Here is a 14,655-nt window from a genome sequence, read left to right on the forward strand (position 1 = left end):
GACAGGGAAGCCTGGTGTGCTGCAGTCCGTGGGGTCTCAAAGAGTTGGACACGACTGAGTGACTGAACTGAACTGAACTAAGAAAAAGCAGGAAACAAACAAATATCACAACCAAGTAGCTTACTTTAAAACAAAGTAAATAATAGAATATATAATGCGCAGAGGGTGGCAAGCATTCTGGGGAAAAAGTAAAACAAAAAAGTAAGATAATGCTCTGAGCATACAGGTGGAAGTTTTTTTTCAGTTGCTCAGTCATGTTCAACTCTTTGTGACCCTATGGACTGTAGCCCACCAGGCTCCTCTGTCCATAGAATTCTCCAGGCAAAAATACTTAGTGGGTTGCCATTTTCCTCCTCCAGGGGATCTTTCCCACCCAGGGATCAAACCTGTTCCTAATGTGTCTCCTGCATAGCAGGCAGATTGTTTTTACCCACTGAGTCACTGCAGAAGCCCAGAGGTGGGAATAGGGACTCACAAATTGACTCTCAAGGACAGACTGACTGATTCAGTGAAATCCCTGAAGAAGGTAAAAGGGTGAATGATTTGAGGACCTGAAGGAAGAACTTCCCAAAGTGGAGACAGTACTGGTGGGAGCCCTGAGGTAGGGATATTCCTGGTGGGGTCTAGAAATAACAATGCTGGAACAGAGTGAGAGAAAGGAAGAATAGTAGATGATGAAGTCAAAGAAATAGTGGTGGTCAGATTCCCATAAAGAGTTGAAAAGAGTTTCGGTCATACTCTGAGTGAGGTGAGGAAACTTTGGAATATTCTGAGCAGAGGAGTGTCCTGAGCCTTGCACAGTGTTTGTTTTGTTTTGTTTTTTGTGTTTTTTTTTTTTTGCCTTACCTCATGGCAGGTGGATCCCCTGCAGTAGAAGTAAAGACTTCAAACTACTAGACCAGCACGGAAATCCCCATAAAAGACTTTTAATCTACCAGTTTAGGTTTCCTAAAGACAATTTTGCATCTAACATTAATCAAATAAATCACCACCACTGTACTTTGCCTCAAGAAATCTTAGTAACATTGCTTAGGATTTAATGAAACCTCATTGCCTCACTGCCCACTTATATAGCCTGTATATGAGACTCACAAGTCTAATTTTAGTGTCTGGGCTTTCCACTTTTTATCATATAGAGAAATGACCTTGCCTTCCTCTTAAGTATTACCTTTTAGTCCTGAGAACTTACAGAAAGATAATCATTACCAGCTTTTTTCACCTGCCTTTCCCATTTTTCATCCACCCTGAAGTTCTGCTCTTTTATTTACTGTTAAAACATATTTCCCATTAGTGATATCCCTTTATTAAAGCCTGAAATTAAGTATTAATAAAATAGAGGAGAAAGTATATATGCAATAATTTTATATGTTTTAAAATTTCTGAAAATACATCATAGTGAATATGATAAATTGTACCAAGACTTCTCAATTATCTATTCAGGGTTATTAAAAAATACATCCACTTATTTTTTTCTATTATTTATTATAAAATCCTGTTAAGACTAGAGTTCTTTATTGGAACATAATTTGCACTTGAATTTGAGAGAATTGTGATCAGTTGCCTTGTCTTCAATGTTGACCCAAGTTTTAATTTAAGGATAAGAATCAAAGTGCAAGTAGTTTCCTGGAGATGAATGATCATTCAGGAGGCATCCTTGTCCCAGGAAGGATATCTAATCATTAATCCTATACAGATGTAACATACAGAAGTTATTATCACCACCATCAAATGGCATTTCTTTTCTTTCAAGTAGGTGCTTACTTTATTTCATGTTGATAAAAGGCCAAAATTTACTAATCAAGGAAATATCAGATAAGAAAAAAAAGATTCTGGGCAGGTAGTGGTATAAATTTGATTCAGTGGAAAGGAGTTTTAAATTCAGTAGAATATACAGCTGAACAAGGGTAAGTAAAATGTTCTCCACTCATTGCCATTCTTATGTGTTTGTATCACTTCTTATTTTTCTAATCAATGTGTTATTAATCAACATATGCTTTATTTATTAGATTTTTATCATATTCAATATGTCTTATCCATAATATCTTCAAATGGTCAATGTAAACTTTGGAAATAGGTTTTAGTGAATTCTTCAATAATGGTCCCACTTCCTCACTCTCCCCTTAAAAGTCTCATTCACCTCTACACGAATTAAAGTTGAGTTCTGTTCATGCTTAACCTCCTACCCTATTGCAATTGTTATTACCAAATGCATCTGTTCTTACCAGTTTAACTAATATCTAGCTTTGTTTATCTTTGACACTACTTGAAGAATAAAATATCTATAATGTAATAAGAATTGAAATAGTGAAACAAATCAAAAGGTTAATGAAATAGTCTAAGAAGATATTGTATTGATAGAGTTATATAAGTAGTGAGAAGTAGATAGATCCTAGTGTATTTTGAAGACAAATCGTGTTTACCAAGGGTGAAAGATTGAATCAAAAATGTTAGCACTTTTATTTTTTTACCTAGTTATTTTCATTGCCCATAGAAAATTTTCACTAAATGGGTCATGCTTTAAATTTTTGAATTATATTGCAATTTACATATAATTAAATGAACAAATCTTAAAATGAGCTTTGTCAAATAAATAGGTTCATAACTCATGTTCTTATCAATATTTCTAGAACATTTCCATCACCCTTAAATTTTCAAATAAATAGGCTCATAACTCATGCCTTTATCAATATTTCTAGAACATTTCCATCATCCTTAAATTTTCCTTTGTGCTCCTTTCCTTCCTGGGCCCTCCAAACCACTAGACAGTGTTCTAATTTATTTCACCATAGAATAACTTTGCCTGTCTTATAACTTAATCAGAAAATATATACTCTTTGTTTATGTTTCCTTTTATTCAGTATAACATTTTTGAGATTCATACAAGTTATTTCATATTTTAAGAGCATATTTTGTTCACTAAGAGCATAACTCGGTGTTTGTGTTCATTCAAAATTCATGTATTGGAGCCCTAAATCCCAGTGGGGACTTTGGAGGTAACCCCACTCCAGTACTCTTGCCTGGAAAATCCCATGGATGGAGGGACCTGGTAGGTTGCAGTCCATGGGATCGCGAAGAGTCAGACACGATTGAGTGATTTCACTTTCACTTTTCACTTTCATACATTGGAGAAGGAAATGGCAACCCACTCCACTGTTCTTGCCTGGAGAATCCCAGGGACAGGGGAGCCTGGTGGGCTGCCGTCTATGGGGTCGCACAGAGTCGGACACGACTGAAGCGACTTACCAGTAGGTGAGGTCTTGAGAGTGATGACCCAGATGTGATTACTGCTTTTGTATGAGACGACACCAGAGCTTCCTCCCTCTACTATGACAGGACATGGCAAGAAGGTGGCCGTCCACAAGTCAGAAAGAGGCCCTCACCAAGAACTGAATCTGCTAGCACACTGATCATGGTCTTCCCAACCTTCAGAACTATGAGAAATAAATGTCTGTTGTTTAAGCCACTTAGTCTATGGTAGCTTATTATAGCTAGTGTAGCTGACTAAGAAGACATTAAATACTGTATGGAATTAACAAAATGTGCTTATCCTTTTCTTCCTTGACAAATATTTGGGTGGTTTTCAGTTTTCGGTTATTATGCATAAGTATGTTATAAACATCTTACAAAAGCCTTTCCTTGCATATTTTAGGTTCTTTTGGCAAATACCTAGACATGAAATTGCTAGGTCATAGTGTTGATGTGTTTCATCACTTCTACAATTTAACTACCTGAGAATCTACCAGAATGATTCACCAAGTGGTTGTATTGATACAACCTATCATCATGAGTAACGTATAAAAGTTCTAGTTGTGCCATATGCATGAACACCTAGTGCTGTCAGGACTTAAATCTCAGCCATTCGTATGGGTGGAGAGAATTATCTCATTGTGGTTTTAATTTACATTCTCTGATGATTCATCATTTTTGTATGTCTTTATTTTTGTAGTGCCTGTTTACATCTATTTTTTTTCAGTTGCTTCCTTTTTTATCATTGTGTTGTAGGACTTATTTATACATTCAGAATAGAAGCCTTTAACCGACATATATACTGCAGTCATGTTCCATCAAAAAAAAAAAAAAAAAACTTTGCTTGCTCCAAGATCATGATGGGACTTCCTTCTCTCCTTCTGGAAGCTTATTTCCTTTAACTTATTCTTTAAGGTCTATCCGTTTAGTTGCTCAGTCATGTCTGACTCTTTGCGACCCTAAGGACTGCAGCATGCCAGGATTCCCTGTCCATCACTTACTCCCGGAGTTTATTCAAACTCATATCCATCAAGTTGGTGATGCCGGGGGCGGTCCTAAGATGGCAGAGGAATAGGACAGGGAGACCACTTTCTCCCTCAAAAATTCATCAAAAGAACATTTCAACGCTGAGTAAATTCCACAAAACAACTTCTGAATGCTGGCAGAGGACATCAGGCACCCAGCAAAGCAGATCATTGGCTTCAAAAACAGGTAGGAAAAAATATAATAAGATGAAAAAAGAGACAAAGGAGGTAGGAAGGGAGCTCTGTCCCAGGAAGGGAATCCCGTCCCGGGAAGGGACTCTTAAAAAGAGAGGTTTCCAAACACCAGGAAACATTCTCGCAGCCGAATCTGTGGCGAGCTTTGGAAGCACAGAGCGCAACATAACAGGAAGGAAAAATAAATAAATAATTAAAACCAACAGATTACGAGCCCAACAGTAACTCCCCCCGTGGAAAAGCAGCGCAGACACCTGCATCCGCCACTAGCAAGTGGGGGCTGGGCAGGGAGAAGCGGGAGGCACAGCCGGCAGTGCTTTTTAAGAATCTGCTTCGGGAGGCACAGGCTGCAGTGCTTTTTTGAGAATCGAGCCAGAACACCCCGCGCGTGGACAGAGCGAACTAACTTGGGCTAGCAAACCAGACTGTGGGATAGCTAACACGTGAAACGCTCAAACATAAGACACCACCAGGACCACGGACAGAACAAAGGACGGATCGGAAATAGCTGGCTGCAGACCATACCCCTCCGGTGACAGGCAGCCAGAGCCTTAAGGGCTGGAAGGGGGCAATCGCAGCCCAAGAGAGACATTACCTACCAAAAGGCAAGCAGGCTTCTTTGTTAACTAAGACTTCTGGGTGTTCTGGACAGTCATCATCCGCCTGAGAAGGAACGCCAGCGGTACTCCCAGAAAACTGAGCAACAGGGAAAGGCCATAGTCACAGCGACTGCACTTGCCAAACTCCTGAACTACTCGGACCTGGGAAGGGCACAAAATGCAGGCCCAACCAAATCTGCGCCTCTGAGGGCTTCCTGAGCGCTGAGCCTGAGCGGCTTAGACCAGGGAGGTGCATGAAGCCTAGGGCCGGCCTCAGATGGTTCCCCGATGGAACTACGTAGAGCCTGAGCGGTGTGCACTGCGAGCAGGGGCAAGCCCAGAGTGGATGAGACACTGCAAGCACACGCCAGTAATATTTGTTTGCAGCATCCCTCCCTCCCCACAGCACGACTGAATAGTGAACCTAGTGTGTCCACCACCACCCTCCCTGTGTCAAGATGGAAATCAGACACTGAAGAGACCAGCAAACAGAGGAAGTTAAACAGAGGGAACTGCCTTGGAAGTGACCCCACACAACCCACAACACCAGAGAAAGGGCCAGATATACCTTTACTACTTTTACAATCTTTTTTTTTTTTTTGAGTTGATGGGGTTGCGTGATTGTGTTTTCTTTTTTTTTTGTTTGTTTTTCCTTTTTTTGTAAACTTTCTTAAATTTTTAAGTACTCTATTTCTCTAATTATTATTTTTAATAATTCTTGTGGCTTTGTGTTTTTGTTTTTGTTTTAGTTTGTTTTTTCTTTCTTTTTTTTTTTTTTCTCTTCTTCTTCTTTTCTTTAATATTGTATTTTTGAAAATCCAATCTCTACTCCAGATTTTTAATCTTTGCTTTTTGGTATTTTTTGTCAATTTTGTACATGTAAAAACCCAATCTTCAGTACCCAATTTTACCTGAGAGCGAGATTACTGGCTTGACCACTCTCCCCTCCTTTGGACTCTCCTTTTTCTCCACCAGGTGTCCTCTGTCTCCTCCCTCCCCCTTCTCTTCTCTGCCCAACCCTGTTGAATCTCTGTGTGTTCCAGATGGTGGAGAACACTCAGGGAACTGGTTACTGGCCGGATCTCTCTCTCTCTCCCTTTCATTTCCCTCTTTTATCCTCCTGACCACCTCTGTCTACTTCCTTCCTCTCCTCTTCCCTGTATAACTCCGTGAACACCTCTGAGTGGTCCAGACTGTGGAGCATACATAAGGATGTGATTACTGGCTAGCTTGCTCTCTCCTCAAGAAACCCAGAGTTAGTAGAAGGAAGGAAATCTTAAATTAGGGCAGAAATAAATGCAAAAGAAACAAAAGTGACCATAGCAAAAATCAACAAAGCCAAAAGCTGGTTCTTTGAAAGGATAAATAAAATTGACAAACCATTAGCCAGACTCATCAAGAAACAAAGGGAGAAAAATCAAATCAATAAAATTAAATGAAAATGGAGAGATCACAACAGACAACACAGAAATACAAAGGATCATAAGAGACTACTATCAGCAATTATATGCCAATAAAATGGACAACGTGGAAGAAATGGACAAATTCTTAGAAAAGTACAACTTTCCAAAACTGAACCAGGAAGAAATAGAAAATCTTAACAGACCCATCACAAGCACAGAAATTGAAACTGTAATCAGAAATCTTCCAGCAAACAAAAGCCCAGGTCCAGATGGCTTCACAGCTGAATTCTACCAAAAATTTCGAGAAGAGCTAACACCTATCCTACTGAAACTCTTCCAGAAAATTGCAGAGGAAGGTAAACTTCCAAACTCATTCTATGAGGCCACCATCACCCTAATACCAAAACCTGACAAAGACGCCACAAAAAAGAAAACTACAGGCCAATATCACTGATGAACATAGATGCAAAAATCCTTAACAAAATTCTAGCAATCAGAATCCAACAACACATTAAAAAGATCATACACCATGACCAAGTGGCCTTTATCCCAGGGATGCAAGAATTCTTCAATATCTGCAAATCAATCAATGTAATTCACCACATTAACAAATTGAAAAATGAAAGCCATATGATTATCTCAATAGTTGCAGAGAAGGCCTTTGACAAAATTCAACATCCATTTATGATAAAAATTCTTCAGAAAGCAGGAATAGAAGGAACATACCTCAACATAATAAAAGCTATATATGACAAACCCACAGCAAACATTATCCTCAACAGTGAAAAATTGAAAGCATTTCCCCTAAAGTCAGAAACAAGACAAGGGTGCCCAATTTGCCGCTACTATTCAACCTAGTTCTTGGAAGTTTTGGCCACAGCAATCAGAGCAGAAAAAGAAATAAAAGGAATCCAAATTGGAAAAGAAGAAGTAAAACTCTCAATGCTGGCAGATGACATGATCCTCTACATAGAAAATCCTAAAGACTCCACCAGAAAATTACTAGAGCTAATCAATGAATATAGTAAAGTTGCAGGATATAAAATCAACACTCAGAAATCCCTTGCATTCCTATACACGAATAATGAGAAAGTAGAAAAAGAAATTAAGGAAACAATTCCATTCACCATTGCAACAAAAAGAATAAAATACTTAGGAATATACCTACCTAAAGAAACTGAAGACCTATATATCGAAAACTATAAAACACTGATGAAAGAAATCAAAGAGGACACTAATAGATGGAGATATATACCATGTTCATGGATTGGAAGAATCAATATAGTAAAAATGAGTATCCTACCCAAAGCAATCTACAGATTCAATGCAATCCCGATCAAGCTACCAGCGGTATTTTTCGCAGAACTAGAACAAATAATTTCAAGATTTGTATGGAAATACAAAAAACCTCGAATAGCCAAGGCAATCTTGAGAAAGAAGAATGGAAGTGGAGGAATCAACTTGCCTGACTTCAGGCTCTACTACAAAGCCACAGTCATCAAGACAGTATGGTACTGGCACAAAGACAGACATATAGATCAATGGAACAAAATAGAAAGCCCAGAGATAAATCCACACACCTATGGACACCTTATCTTCGACAAAGGAGGCAAGAATATACAATGGAGTAAAGACAATCTCTTTCACAAGTGGTGCTGGGAAAACTGGTCAACCACTTGTAAAAGAATGAAACTAGATCACTTTCTAACACCACACACAAAAATAAACTCAAAATGGATTAAAGATCTAAACGTAAGACCAGAAACTATAAAACTCCTAGAGGAGAACATAGACAAAACACTCTCCGACATAAATCACAGCAGGATCCTCTATGATCCACCTCCCAGAATTCTAGAAATAAAAGCAAAAATAAACAAATGGGATCTAATTAAAATTAAAAGCTTCTGCACAACAAAGGAAACTATAAGCAAGGTGAAAAGACAGCCTTCTGAATGGGAGAAAAGAATAGCAAATGAAGCAACTGACAAACAACTAATCTCAAAAATATACCGGCAACTTATGCAACTCAATTCCAGAAAAATAAACGACCCAATCAAAAAATGGGCCAAAGAACTAAATAGGCATTTCTCCAAAGAAGACATACGGATGGCTAACAAACACATGAAAAGATGCTCAACATCACTCATTATCAGAGAAATGCAAATCAAGACCACAATGAAGTACCACTTCACACCAGTCAGAATGTCTGCGATCCAAAAGTCTACAAGCAATAAATGCTGGAGAGGATGTGGAGAAAAGGGAACCCTCTTACACTGTTGGTGGGAATGCAAACTAATACAGCCACTATGGAGAACAGTGTGGAGATTCCTTAAAAAATTGCAAATAGAACTACCTTATGACCCAGCAATCCCACTGCTGGGCATACACACCGAGGAAACCAGAACTGAAAGAGACACATGTACCCCAGTGTTCATTGCAGCACAGTTTATAATAGCCAGGACATGGAAACAACCTAGATGTCCTTCAGCAGATGAATGGATAAGAAAGCTGTGGTACATATATACAATGAAATATTATTCAGCCATTAAAAAGACTACATTTGAATCAGTTCTAATGAGATGGATGAAACTGGAGCCGATTATACAAAGTGAAGTAAGCCAGAAAGAAAAACACCAATACAGTATGCTGACACATATATACGGAATTTAGAAAGATGGTAATGATGACCCTGTATGTGAGACAGCAAAAGAGACACAGTTGTATAGAAAGGACTTTTGGACTCTGAGGGAGAGGAAGAGGGTGGGATTATTTGGGAGAATGGCATTGAAACATGTATACTATCATGTAAGAAACAAAGTGCCAGTCTATGTTCAATACAGGATACAGGATGCTTGGGGCTGGTGCACGGAGATGATCCAGAGAGATGATATGGGGTGGGAGGTGGGAGGGGGATTCAGGATTGGGAGCTTGTATACACCCGTGGTGGATTCATGTCAATGTATGGCAAAACCAATATAGTATTGTAAAGTGAAATAAAGTAAAAATTAAAAAATTAATAAAAAATAAAACAATTTAAAAAAAAGTTGGTGATGCCATCCAACCATCTCATCCAATCTATCTCAATTAATGTTTGTGTTTCATATAAAATGTGATCATTTTATTTTTATGCAGATATTAATTTTTTCTATATTATATATTTAAAAGATCCTATTATTCTTATTAAATCATTTTAGCAACTTTTATTTTAAAAAATCAGTTGACCATGTAACTGAGGTCTATTTTTTAATTCCTATCTTTTTTCACTGATCTACTTGTCTACATTTAAGACAATTCACTACTGCTGTAGTAAGTCTTAAAAGCAGGTATTATAAAGCCCTTCAAGTTAATTTTTTGCAAATTTGTCTTCTGGTTAATTCTGTACACTTCTGGCTTGACACAACTGACTCTCTTGAACTTCTCTTTTCCCTGAGTGAAGGAAAAGCATGATTTCACACTTCCCAGCAGAGGCCACAGAGTCATTCTCTGACTTGTAAATAAGAATATACATCAGGCTTGCAATCCTCCCCCATGTCACTACTTGGATAAGAGAAAACCATATCTGGTCTCTGTCATATTTCAGACACATCTAAATATAATATGGCCCCAAGATTTAGACGCACAGCTTATATCTATTCTCCACTTTAACCAGTAGTTTTCACCAATGTATTACACAGATTAGAACACTATAAGGAAGAAAGGTAAATTACATTATTCCTTTCTTTCTCCTGAAACCCCTGCAGAGTACAGCAGTACTTTCTGAGCTGGAACATAATTTTTAGAACTGTATTATAGCAAGTTTATCCTAGAAATCAACATAAAAAAGAAATAATAGCTTTTATATAAATATCATGTATTTTTTTAATGTTTTGTGGTTTCTTGCACAGTTCTACTCTAGCATTAATTGAAAATCTAAATTCAGCTAATTAGTTTTCACTAGAAACAATAGGGAACTCCTGATGAGAATGCTATAAAACTTCATTTATTTATTCATGTATTTGCATATATAGAGGAAAATGGCTTTGTTGTTAGTAAGATGAGCCATCTTCAAAACATATTTAGAGTGGAGATTAAAGTAAAAAAGCTGGATCTAACACAGTTTTTCTTCCATTCCAAATAGACTGATCCTCAATAAACAGAGTACTGACACTCTAAAAGAGCAGCAGCATCCCCTGGAATACGGCAGATTACAACCATCAACAAAATAATATATTTCTAGACCATTTTGTCATCATGGCACTTTTCAAATGCACAATAAGCTAGGGGAAATTAATATTCTGTAGCTACTGGAAAGAACTACCATTGAAAAAATGAAAGCCTATAAGACAGACTGAAAGATCAATGTTTTCTGAATTTCTAAAATGCTTAGATGGGTTTGGTTATTTTTCTGTTTTCTGAATCTGAATTTTCTACTCATGAAATCATCAAAATAATATATTTTTGACAGGTTATATTTCAACTTGCTGAGAATAATAAAGTGGAATAGAGACAGATAGAGATTCTGTTATAAAAATCCTTGAAGGAAGCAGGTCATAAGAGAAATCGAAACCTTAAGCTCCTAAGCCTAATTTTCAACAGGATGTCATGTCCATGGCCTCCTTGTCTTAAATCCATATCTTTCATTTAGGTCTATGTATGCACTCAGTCACATCCAAATCTTTGTGACCCCATGGACTACAGCCCCTCAGACTCCTCTGTCCATGGGATTCTCCAGGCAAGAATACTAGATTGAGTTGCCATTTCCCTCTCCAGAAGATCTTCCTGACCCAGGGATGGAACCCATATCTCTTCAGTTCAGTTCAGTTGTTCAGTTATGTCCAACTCTGCAACCCTATGAACCGCAGCACACCAGGCCTCCTTGTCCACCACCAGCTCCCGGAGTCCACCCAAACCCATGTCCATTGAGTTGGTAATGCCATCCAACCGTCTCATCCTCTATCATCCCCTTCTCCTCCTGCCCTCAATCTTTACCATTATCAGGGTCTTTTCAAATGAGTCAGCTCTTCGCATCAGGTGGCCAAAGTATTGGAATTTCAGCTTCAACATCAGTCCTTCTTGGGTCTCCTGGATTGGCAGGTGGATTTATTTTTATCACTGCACCACCTAGGAAGCTCATAACTTTCATAAGTGCTGCCAAATTAAATATCAGCTTGCACAAAGGTGTCCTGACTTAGCTCACCCTCTCATGAAAATGTCAATGAAGAGTGCAATTGTGACAGAAAAGGCCGCAGTGTAAATTTAAAAATCCACTGGGAAAAAAGATCACTTTAAATCATTGATTATTGGATCACAGCCATTCTGACTGGTGTGAAATGGTACTTCATTGTGGTCTTGATTTGCATTTCTCTGATAATGAGTGATGTTGAGCATCTTTTCATGTGTTTGTTAACCATCCATATGTCTTCTTTGAAGAAATGTCTATTTAGTTCTTTGGCCCATTTTTTGATTGGGTCGTTTATTTTTCTGGAATTGAGCTGCATAAGTTGCTTGTATATTTTTGAGATTAGTTGTTTGTCAGTTGCTTCATTTGCTATTCTTTTCTCCCATTCAGAAGGCTGTCTTTTCACTTTGCTTATAGTTTCCTTTGTTGTGCAGAAGCTTTTAATTTTAATTAGATCCCATTTGTTTATTTTTGCTTTTATTTCCAGAATTCTGGGAGGTGGATCATAGAGGATCCTGCTGTGATTTATGTCGGAGAGTGTTTTGTCTATGTTCTCTTCTAGGAGTTTTATAGTTTCTGGTCTTACGTTTAGATCTTTAATCCATTTTGAGTTTATTTTTGTGTGTGGTGTTAGAAAGTGTTCTAGCTTCATTCTTTTACAAGTGGTTGACCAGTTTTCCCAGGACCACTTGTTAAAGAGATTATCTTTAATCCATTGTATATTCTTGCCTCCTTTGTTGAAGATAAGGTGATCCAAAGTCTACAAGCAATAAATGCTGGAGAGGATGTGGAGAAAAGGGAACCCTCTTACACTGTTGGTGGGAATGCAAACTAGTACAGCCACTATGGAGAACAGTGTGGAGATTCCTTAAAAAACTGGAAATAGGACTGCCTTATGACCCAGCAATCCCACTGCTGGCATACACACCAAGGAAACCAGAAATGAAAGAGACACATGTACCCCAATGTTCATCGCAGCACTGTTTATAATAGCCAGGACATGGAAACAACCTAGATGTCCATCAGCAGACGAATGGCTAAGAAACCTGTGGTACATATACACAATGGAATATTACTCAGCCATTAAAAAGAATATATTTGAATCAATTCTAATGAGGTGGATGAAACTGGAGCCGATTATACAAAGTGAAGTAAGCCAGAAAGAAAAACACCAATACAGTATACTAATGCATATATATGGAATTTAGAAAGATGGTAATGATAATCCTATATGCGAGACAGCAAAAGAGACACAGATGTATAGAACAGTTTTTTGGACTCTGTGGGAAAGGGTGAGGGCGGCATGATTTGGGAGAATGGCACTGAAACATGTATACTATCATGTAAGAAATAAATCGCTAGTCTAGGTTCGATATAGGATACCGGATGCTTGGGGCTGGTGCACTGGGATGATCCTGAGAGATGATATGGGGAGGGTGGTGGGAGGGGGGTTCAGGGCTGAGAACTCATGTACACCTGTGGTGGATTCATGTCAACGTATGGGAAAACCAACACAGTATTGTAAATTAAAATAAATAAATAAATAAATGAACAGAAAATGAAACAACAAAAATATCATTGATTATTGCCACTCTTATACTGACAGCTGAGACAGAATGCATCTGGTCCTATATGGTTTTCAACTGGCTTTCAATGATGTATAAGACCTAGTGAGATTACCTAGATTACCTTAGTATATAACAATAATTGGGCTTCCCTGGTGGCTCAGACGGTAAAGCATCTGGCTGCAATGCGGGAGACCCGGGTTCAATTCCTGGGTCAGGAAGATCCCCTGGAGAAGGAAATGGCAATCCATTCCAGCACTCTTGCCTGGAAAATCCCATGGACGGAGAAGCCTGATAGGCTACAGTCCTTGGGGTCGCAAAGAGTCGGACACGACTGAGCGAATTCACTCATAACAATAATAAATAATCCTTGTATGATCCGTGGGTTGGGAAGATCCCCTGGAGAAGGAAATGGCAACCCACTCCAGTATTCTTGCCTGGGAGATCCCAAGGACAGAGGAGTGTGATAGTCTAGAGTCTGCGGGTTCACAAAGAATCAGACACAACTGAATGACTAAACAACAATAACATTCCTTGTACAGCCCTCACAATGAGACATGTGTTGTGCTTTTGCATACATATTCTCAGTCTATCTTTAAATGGTAGAACTGTGCAATGTAAGAAGGATAGAATTTATGATAGTAAAAATCGTATCTTACAGACTTATACCCAGATCTTACATGTATTCACTGAGTGATTTTGAATAGGTTGATTAAACTGTTTTCTCCTCAGTAGTCTCCCGCAAAGCAAATGTAAAACTACTCACCATGATGGGAAATTGCAGGATTAAATAAATTTTTACATAAAACATACTTGATTTATAACAGATCCTCAGTAAATTATGTACAGATCCAAAAGAATCTACTTAACAGGATGAATTCTAATTATCAAGTTTTGTATAGGTAATTGATGTTGGAAATAGACCTAAAACCTAGATCTGATTTAAACATGAAAGCCCACCTTGATTTAATGTCCAATACCATCATCCTCTCTTTATATAGTTAAGCATCTAAAATAATGCCTGACACAATTTTATTTGTTAAATGCATTTATAGAATAATGTTTCAGAAAAATGAATGATTCTGTCACATGAATTGATAAATGACATTTAAGCAAGGCAATTCCCAGAAGGGAGTCTATGATATTTTCAATAGTCCCAAGCCACCTTTTAATTCATAGATGGTAACTGTTTTTGTCCATAGACATTCTGTCAAGGAAATCATTATTATCACTTTTAAAGGCCAATTAATGTCTTCCTTGTCCATTGTCTGATGAGAAAGAGGGCATTTAGAGAGAATCCTTGAACTGGTTGACAGGACCAGGGCTTAATCTTCATTCTGCCTCTAATCAAATTTGCTGAAAGAAACTTTATTTTCGGTGGAAAGCAAAGAAGAACAAGAGCTTCTTAATAAAAGTGAAAGAGGAGAGTGAAAAAGCCAGCTTAAAACTTAACATTCAAAAAAC

Source organism: Ovis canadensis, chromosome 6 (assembly GCF_042477335.2).
Source record: "Ovis canadensis isolate MfBH-ARS-UI-01 breed Bighorn chromosome 6, ARS-UI_OviCan_v2, whole genome shotgun sequence".
NCBI lineage: Eukaryota > Metazoa > Chordata > Mammalia > Artiodactyla > Bovidae > Ovis > Ovis canadensis.